Genomic DNA, 8,831 nt, shown 5'->3' with positions numbered 1-8,831 from the left:
GAAACTGCATGTGATTCCACTCCATTTAGGACTAGGAAACAAACGCTAGCTCGCCTTAAGAAAACACACTCTGCTTTACAGAAAAGAGCACTCTTCTACTCTACAGTGTTTCCTATAGGGCCAGAACAGTGAGCTTGCTCAGAACAAGAGAACTGTGCATCCTACACACACGGGCCATATCTAGTTCAACTCTACTTAGGAAACTGACAAGAACAGTAGGTCCTCTTCAGTCTGATAAACTGTACTTGCTGGGAACAGACGCGAGAGCTATTTGCACTGTCTATGGCAATGGGAGCTCAATAGTGACTTTCCTTACCAGAAAACAACTCTTGCTCATAGGACCAGAAACTGCATGTGATTCAACTCCATTTAGGACTGGGAAACAAATGCTAGCTCGCCTTCCAAGAAACACACTCTGCTTTTGAGAAAAGAGCTCTCTTCTACTCTACTGTGTTTCCTATTGGGTCTGAACAGTGAGCTTGCTCAGAACAAAAGAACCTTGCTTCCTACACACACGGCCATATCTAGTTCAAGTCTGCTTAGGAACCTGACAAAACAGTAGATCCTCTTAAGTCCAATACACTGTTCTTGCTGCGAACAGACGCCAGTGCTATTTGTCCTGTGTATGGCAATGGCAGTGCAATAGTGACTCTTCTTACCAGAAAACAACTCTTGCTCATAGTATCTGAAACTGCATGGGATTCAACTCCATTTAGGACTGTGAATCAAACGCTAGCTTGCCTTACAAGAAACACACTCTGCTTTAGAGAAAAGAGCACTCTTCTATTCTAGTGTGTTTCCTATGGGGTCCAGACAGTGAGCTTGCTCAGAACAAAAGAACTGTGCTTCCTACACACACGGATCATATCTAGTTCAACTCTGCTTAGGAACCTGACAAGAACAGTAGATCCTCTTCAGTCCAATACACTGTACTTGATGGGAACAGACGCCAGTGCTATTTGCACTGTGTATGGCAATGGCAGCGCAGTAGTGACTATTCTTACCATAAAACAACTCTTGCTCGTAAAACCAGAAACTGCATGTGATTCAACTCCATTTAGGACTGGGAAACAAACGCTAGCTCGCCTTAGTAGAAACACACTGTGCTTTTGAGAAAAGAGTACTCTTCTACTCTACTGATTTTCCTATAGGGCAAGAACGGTGAGCTTGCTCAGAACAAAAGAACTGTGCTTCCTACACACACGGACCATATCTAGTTCAACTCTGCTTAGGAAACTGACAAGAACAGTAGCACCTATTGAGTCCAATACACTGTACTTAATGGGAACAGATGCAATTGCTATTTGCACTGTGTATCGCAATGGGAGCGCAATAGTGACTTTCCTTAACAGAAAACAACTCTTGTTCGTAGGACCTCTAACTGCATGTGATTCAATGCCACTTAGGACTGGGAAACAAACGCTAGCCTGCCTTCCAAGAAATACACTCTGCTTTAGAGAAAAGAGCACTCTTCTACTCTACTGTGTTTCCTATAGGGCCAGAACAGTGAGCTTGCTCAGAACATAATAACTGTGCTTCCTACACACACGGGCCACATCTAGTTCAACTCTGCTTAGGAAACTGACAATAACAGTAGCTCCTCTTCAGTCTGATACACTGTACATGCTGGGAACAGACGTGATTGCTATTTGCACTGTGTATGGCAATTGGAGCACAATAGTGATTCGTCTTACCAGAAAACAACTCATGCTTGTAGGACAAAAAACTGCATGTGACTCAACTCCATTTAGGACTGGAAAACAAACTCTAGCTCGCCTTACAAGAAAGACACTCTGCTTTTGAGAAAAGAGCACTCTTCTACTCTACTGTGTTTCCTATGCGGTCCAAACAGTGTGCTTGCTCAGAACAAAAGAACTGTGCTTCCTACAAACACGTATCATATCTAGTTCAACTCTGTTTAGGAAACTGACAAGAACAGTAGCACCTATTGAGTCCAATACACTGTACTTGCTGGGAACAGACGCGAGTGCTATTTGCACTGTGTATGGCAATCAGAGAGCAATGTGACTTTCCTTACCAGAAAACAACTCTTGTTCGTAGGACAAGAAACTGCATGTGATTCAACTCCATTTAGGACTGGGAAACAAACGCTAGCTCGCCTTACATGAAACACACTCTGCTTTTGAGAAAAGAGCACTCTTCTACTCTACTGTGTTTCCTATAGGGCCAGAAGAGTGAGCATGCTCAGAACAAAAGCATTGTGCTTCCTACACACACGGTCATATTTAGTTCAATTCTGCTTAGGAACCTGACAAGAACAGTAGATCCTCTTCAGTCCAATATACTGTACTTGCTGGGAACAGACGCCAGTGCTATTTGTCCTGTGTATGCAATGGCAGCGCAATAGTGACTCTTCTTACCATAAAACAACTCTTGCTCCTAGGACTAGAAACTGCATGTGACTCAACTCCATTTAGGACTGGGAAACAAACGCTAGCTCACCTTACAAGAAACACACTCTGCTTTAGACAAAAGAGCACTCTTCTACTCTACTGTGTTTCTTATAGGGCCAGAACAGTGAGCTTGCTCAGAACATAATAACTGTACTTCCTACACACACGGGCCATATCTAGTTCAACTCTGCTTAGGAAACTGACAAGAACAGTAGCTCCTCTTCAGTCCGATACACTGTACTTGCTGGGAACAGACGCGAGTGCTATTTGCACTGTGTATGGCAATGGGAGCGCAATAGTGACTTTCTTTACCAGAATACAACTCTTGTTCGTAGGACCACAAACTGCATGTGATTCCACTCCATTTAGTACTGGGAAACAAACGCTAGCTCGCCTTCCAAGAAACACACTCTGCTTTAGAGAAAAGAGCACTCTTCTACTCTACTGTGTTTCCAATATGGCCAGAACAGTGAGCTTGCTCAGAACATAATAACTGTGCTTCCTACACACACGGGCCATATCTAGTTCAACTCTGCTTAGGAAACTGACAAGAAAAGTAGCTCCTCTTCAGTCCGATACACTGTACTTGCTGAGAACAGACGCGAGTGCTATTTGCACTGTGTATGGCAATTGCAGCACAATAGTGACTCTTCTTACCAGAAAACAACTCTTGCTCGTAGGACAAAAAACTGCATGTGACTCAACTCCCTTTAGGACTGGGAAACAAACTCTAGCTCGCCTTAGAAGAAACACACTCTGCTTTTGAGAAAAGAGCACTCTTCTACTCTACTGTGTTTCCTATAGGGCCAGAACAGTGAGCTTGCTCAGAACAAAATCTGTGCTTCCTACACACACGGCCATATCTAGTTCAAGTCTGCTTAGGAACCTGACAAGAACAGTAGATCCTCTTCAATCCAATACACTGTACTTGCTGGGAACAGACGCCAGTGCTATTTGTCCTGTGTATGGCAATGGCAGCACAATAGTGACTCTTCTTACCAGAAAACAACTCTTGATTGTAGGACCAGGAACTGCATGTGATTCAACTCCATTTCGGACTGGGAAACAAACGCTAGCTGTCCTTACAAGAAACACACTCTGCTTTAGAGAAAAGAGCATTCTTCTACTCTACTGTGTTACCTATTGGGTCCGAGCAGTGAGCTTGCTCAGAACAAAAGAACTATACCTCCTACACACACGGGCCATATCTAGTTCAATTCTGCTTAGGAACCTGACAAGAACAGTAGATCCTCTTCAGTCCAATACACTGTACTTGCTGGGAACAGACGCCAGTGATATTTGCACTGTGTATGGCAATGGCAGCGCAGTAGTGACTATTCTTACCATAAAACAACTCTTGCTCGTAGGACCAGAAACTGCATGTGATTCCACTCCATTTAGGACTGGGAAACAAACGCTAGCTCGCCTTACAAGAAACACACTCTGCTTTAGAGAAAAGAGCACTCTTCTACTCTACTGTGTTTCCTATGGGGTCCAAACAGTGAGATTGCTCAGAACAAAAGAACTGTGCTTCCTACACACACGGACCATATGTAGTTCAACTCTGCTTAGGAAACTGACAAGAACAGTAGCTCCTATTCAGTTCAATACACTGTACTTGCTGTGAAAAGAAGCGAGTGCTATTTGCCCTGTGTATGGCAATGGGAGCGCAATAGTGACTTTCCTTACCAGAAAACAACTCTTGCTCTTAGGACCAGAAACTGCATGTGATTCAACTCCATTTAGGACTAGGAAACAAACGCTAGCTCGCCTTACAAGAAACACACGCTGCTTTTGAGAAATGAGCACTCTTCTACTCTAATGTGTTTCCTATAGGGGCAGAACAGTGAGCTTGCTCAGAACATAAGAACTGTGCTTCCTACACACACGGTCCATGTCTAGTTCAACTCTGCTTAGGAAACTGACAAGAACAGTAGCTCCTCTTCAGTCCGATACACTGTACTTTCTGGGAACAGACATCAGTGCTATTTGCACTGTGTATGGCAATGGGAGCGCAATAGTGACTTTCTTTACCAGAAAACAACTCTTGCTCGTAGGACCAGAAACTGCATGTGATTCAACTCCTTTTAGAACTGGGAAACAAACGCTAGCTCGCCTTACAAGAAACACACTCTGCTTTTGAGAAAAGAGCACTCTTCTACTCTACTGTGTTTCCTATGGGGTCCAAACAGTGAGCTTGCTCAGAACAAAAGAACTGTGCTTCCTACACACACGGCCATATCTAGTTCAAGTCTGCTTAGGAACCCTACAATAACAGTACATCCTCTTCAGTCCAATACACTGTACTTGCTGGGAACAGACGCCAGTGCTATTTGTCCTGTGTATGGCAATGGCAGCGCAATAGTGACTCTTCTTACCAGAAAACAACTTTTGCTCGTAGGACCAGAAACTGCATGGGATTCAACTCCATTTAGGACTGTTAAACAAACGCTAGCTCGCCTTACAAGAAACACACTCTGCTTTAGAGAAAAGAGCACTCTTCTACTCTACTGTGTTTCCTATGGGGTCCAAACAGGGAGCTTGCTCAGAACAAAAGAACTGTGCTTCCTTCACACACGGCCATATCTAGTTCAACTCTGCTTAGGAAACTGACAAGAACAGTAGCACCTATTCAGTCCAATACACTGTCCTTGCTGAGAACAGACGCGAGTGCTATTTGCACTGTGTATGGAAATGGGAGCACAATAGTGACGTTCCTTACCAGAAAACAACTCTTGTTCGTAGGACCAGAAACTGCATGTGATTCAACTCCATTTAGGACTAGGAAACAAACGCTAGCTCGCCTCACAAGAAACACACTCTGCTTTTGAGAAAAGAGCACTCTTCTACTCTACTGTGTTTCCTATAGGTCCAGAACAGTGAGCTTGCTCAGAACATAAGAACTGTGCTTCCTACACACACGGGCCATATCTAGTTCAAATCTGCTAGGGAAACTGACAAGAACATTAGCTCCTCTTCAGTCCGATACACTGTACTTGCTGGGAACAGATGCGAGTGCTATTTGCACTGTGTATGGCAATAAAAGCGCAATAGTGACTTTCTTACCAGAAACAACTTTTGCTCGTAGGTCCAGAAACTGCATGTGATTCCACTCCATTTAGGACTGGGAAACAAACGCTAGCTCGCCTTACAAGAAACACACTGTGCTTTAGGGAAAAGAGCATTCTTCTACTCTACTGTTTTTCCTATGGGGTCCAAACAGTGAGCATGCTCAGAACATAAGAACTGTGCTTCCTACACACACGGGCCATATCTAGTTCAACACTGCTTAGGAAACTGACAAGAACAGTAGCTCCTCTTCAGTCCGATACACTGTACTTGCTGGGAACAGATGCGAGTGCTATTTGCACTGTGTATGGCAATGAAAGCGCAATAGTGACTTTCTTACCAGAAAACAATTCTTGCTCGTAGGACCAGAAACTGCATGTGATTCCACTCCATTTAGGACTGGGAAACAAACGCTAGCTCGCCTTACAAGAAACACACTCTGCTTTAGGGAAAAGAGCACTCTTCTACTCTACTGTGTTTCCTACAGGTTCCAAACAGTGAGCTTGCTCAGAACAAAAGAACTGTGCTTACTACACACACGGACCATATCTAGTTCAACTCTGCTTAGGAAACTGAGAAGAACAGTAGCTCCTATTCAGTCCAATACACTGTACTTGCTGGGAAAAGACGCGAGGGCTATTTGCCTTGTGTAGGGCAATGGGAGCGCAATAGTGACTTTCCTTACCAGAAAACAACTCTTGTTCGTAGTACCAGAAACAGCATGTGATTCAACTCCATTTAGGACTAGGAAACAAATGCTAGCTCGCCTTACAAAAACACACTCTGCTTTTGAGAAAATAGCACTCTTCTACTCTACTGTGTTTCCTATAGGGCCAGAACGGTGAGCTTGCTCAGAACATAAGAACTCTGCTTCCTACACACATGGGCCATATCTAGTTCAACTCTGCTTAGGAAACTGACAAGAACAGTAGCTCCTCTTCAGTCCGATACACTGTACTTGCTGGGAAGAGACCCGAGAGCTATTTCCACTGTGTATGGCAAGGGGAGCACAATAGTGACTTTCCTTACCAGAAAACAACTCTTGCTCATAGGACCAGAAACTGCATGTGATTCAACTCCATTTAGGACTGGGAAACAAACGCTAGCTCGCCTTACATGAAACACACTCTGCTTTTGAGAAAAGAGCACTCTTCTACTCTACTGTGTTTCCTATAGGGCCAGAAGAGTGAGCATGCTCAGAACCAAAGCATTGTGCTTCCTACACACACGGTCATATTTAGTTCAATTCTGCTTAGGAACCTGACAAGAACAGTAGATCCTCTTCAGTCCAATATACTGTACTTGCTGGGAACAGACGCCAGTGCTATTTGTCCTGTGTATGCAATGGCAGCGCAATAGTGACTCTTCTTACCATAAAACAACTCTTGCTCCTAGGACTAGAAACTGCATGTGACTCAACTCCATTTAGGACTGGGAAACAAACGCTAGCTCACCTTACAAGAAACACACTCTGCTTTAGACAAAAGAGCACTCTTCTACTCTACTGTGTTTCTTATAGGGCCAGAACAGTGAGCTTGCTCAGAACATAATAACTGTACTTCCTACACACACGGGCCATATCTAGTTCAACTCTGCTTAGGAAACTGACAAGAACAGTAGCTCCTCTTCAGTCCGATACACTGTACTTGCTGGGAACAGACGCGAGTGCTATTTGCACTGTGTATGGCAATGGGAGCGCAATAGTGACTTTCTTTACCAGAAAACAACTCTTGTTCGTAGGACCACAAACTGCATGTGATTCCACTCCATTTAGTACTGGGAAACAAACGCTAGCTCGCCTTCCAAGAAACACACTCTGCTTTAGAGAAAAGAGCACTCTTCTACTCTACTGTGTTTCCAATAGGGCCAGAACAGTGAGCTTGCTCAGAACATAATAACTGTGCTTCCTACACACACGGGCCATATCTAGTTCAACTCTGCTTAGGAAACTGACAAGAAAAGTAGCTCCTCTTCAGTCCGATACACTGTACTTGCTGAGAACAGACGCGAGTGCTATTTGCACTGTGTATGGCAATTGCAGCACAATAGTGACTCTTCTTACCAGAAAACAACTCTTGCTCGTAGGACAAAAAACTGCATGTGACTCAACTCCCTTTAGGACTGGGAAACAAACTCTAGCTCGCCTTAGAAGAAACACACTCTGCTTTTGAGAAAAGAGCACTCTTCTACTCTACTGTGTTTCCTATAGGGCCAGAACAGTGAGCTTGCTCAGAACAAAATCTGTGCTTCCTACACACACGGCCATATCTAGTTCAAGTCTGCTTAGGAACCTGACAAGAACAGTAGATCCTCTTCAATCCAATACACTGTACTTGCTGGGAACAGACGCCAGTGCTATTTGTCCTGTGTATGGCAATGGCAGCACAATAGTGACTCTTCTTACCAGAAAACAACTCTTGATTGTAGGACCAGGAACTGCATGTGATTCAACTCCATTTAGGACTGGGAAACAAACGCTAGCTGTCCTTACAAGAAACACACTCTGCTTTAGAGAAAAGAGCATTCTTCTACTCTACTGTGTTACCTATTGGGTCCGAGCAGTGAGCTTGCTCAGAACAAAAGAACTATACCTCCTACACACACGGGCCATATCTAGTTCAATTCTGCTTAGGAACCTGACAAGAACAGTAGATCCTCTTCAGTCCAATACACTGTACTTGCTGGGAACAGACGCCAGTGATATTTGCACTGTGTATGGCAATGGCAGCGCAGTAGTGACTATTCTTACCATAAAACAACTCTTGCTCGTAGGACCAGAAACTGCATGTGATTCCACTCCATTTAGGACTGGGAAACAAACGCTAGCTCGCCTTACAAGAAACACACTCTGCTTTAGAGAAAAGAGCACTCTTCTACTCTACTGTGTTTCCTATGGGGTCCAAACAGTGAGATTGCTCAGAACAAAAGAACTGTGCTTCCTACACACACGGACCATATGTAGTTCAACTCTGCTTAGGAAACTGACAAGAACAGTAGCTCCTATTCAGTTCAATACACTGTACTTGCTGTGAAAAGAAGCGAGTGCTATTTGCCCTGTGTATGGCAATGGGAGCGCAATAGTGACTTTCCTTACCAGAAAACAACTCTTGTTCTTAGGACCAGAAACTGCATGTGATTCAACTCCATTTAGGACTAGGAAACAAACGCTAGCTCGCCTTACAAGAAACACACGCTGCTTTTGAGAAATGAGCACTCTTCTACTCTAATGTGTTTCCTATAGGGGCAGAACAGTGAGCTTGCTCAGAACATAAGAACTGTGCTTCCTACACACACGGTCCATGTCTAGTTCAACTCTGCTTAGGAAACTGACAAGAACAGTAGCTCCTC

Source organism: Peromyscus eremicus, unplaced genomic scaffold (assembly GCF_949786415.1).
Source record: "Peromyscus eremicus unplaced genomic scaffold, PerEre_H2_v1 PerEre#2#unplaced_60, whole genome shotgun sequence".
Classification (NCBI taxonomy): Eukaryota; Metazoa; Chordata; class Mammalia; order Rodentia; family Cricetidae; genus Peromyscus; species Peromyscus eremicus.
This window is presented reverse-complemented; position numbering follows the sequence as displayed.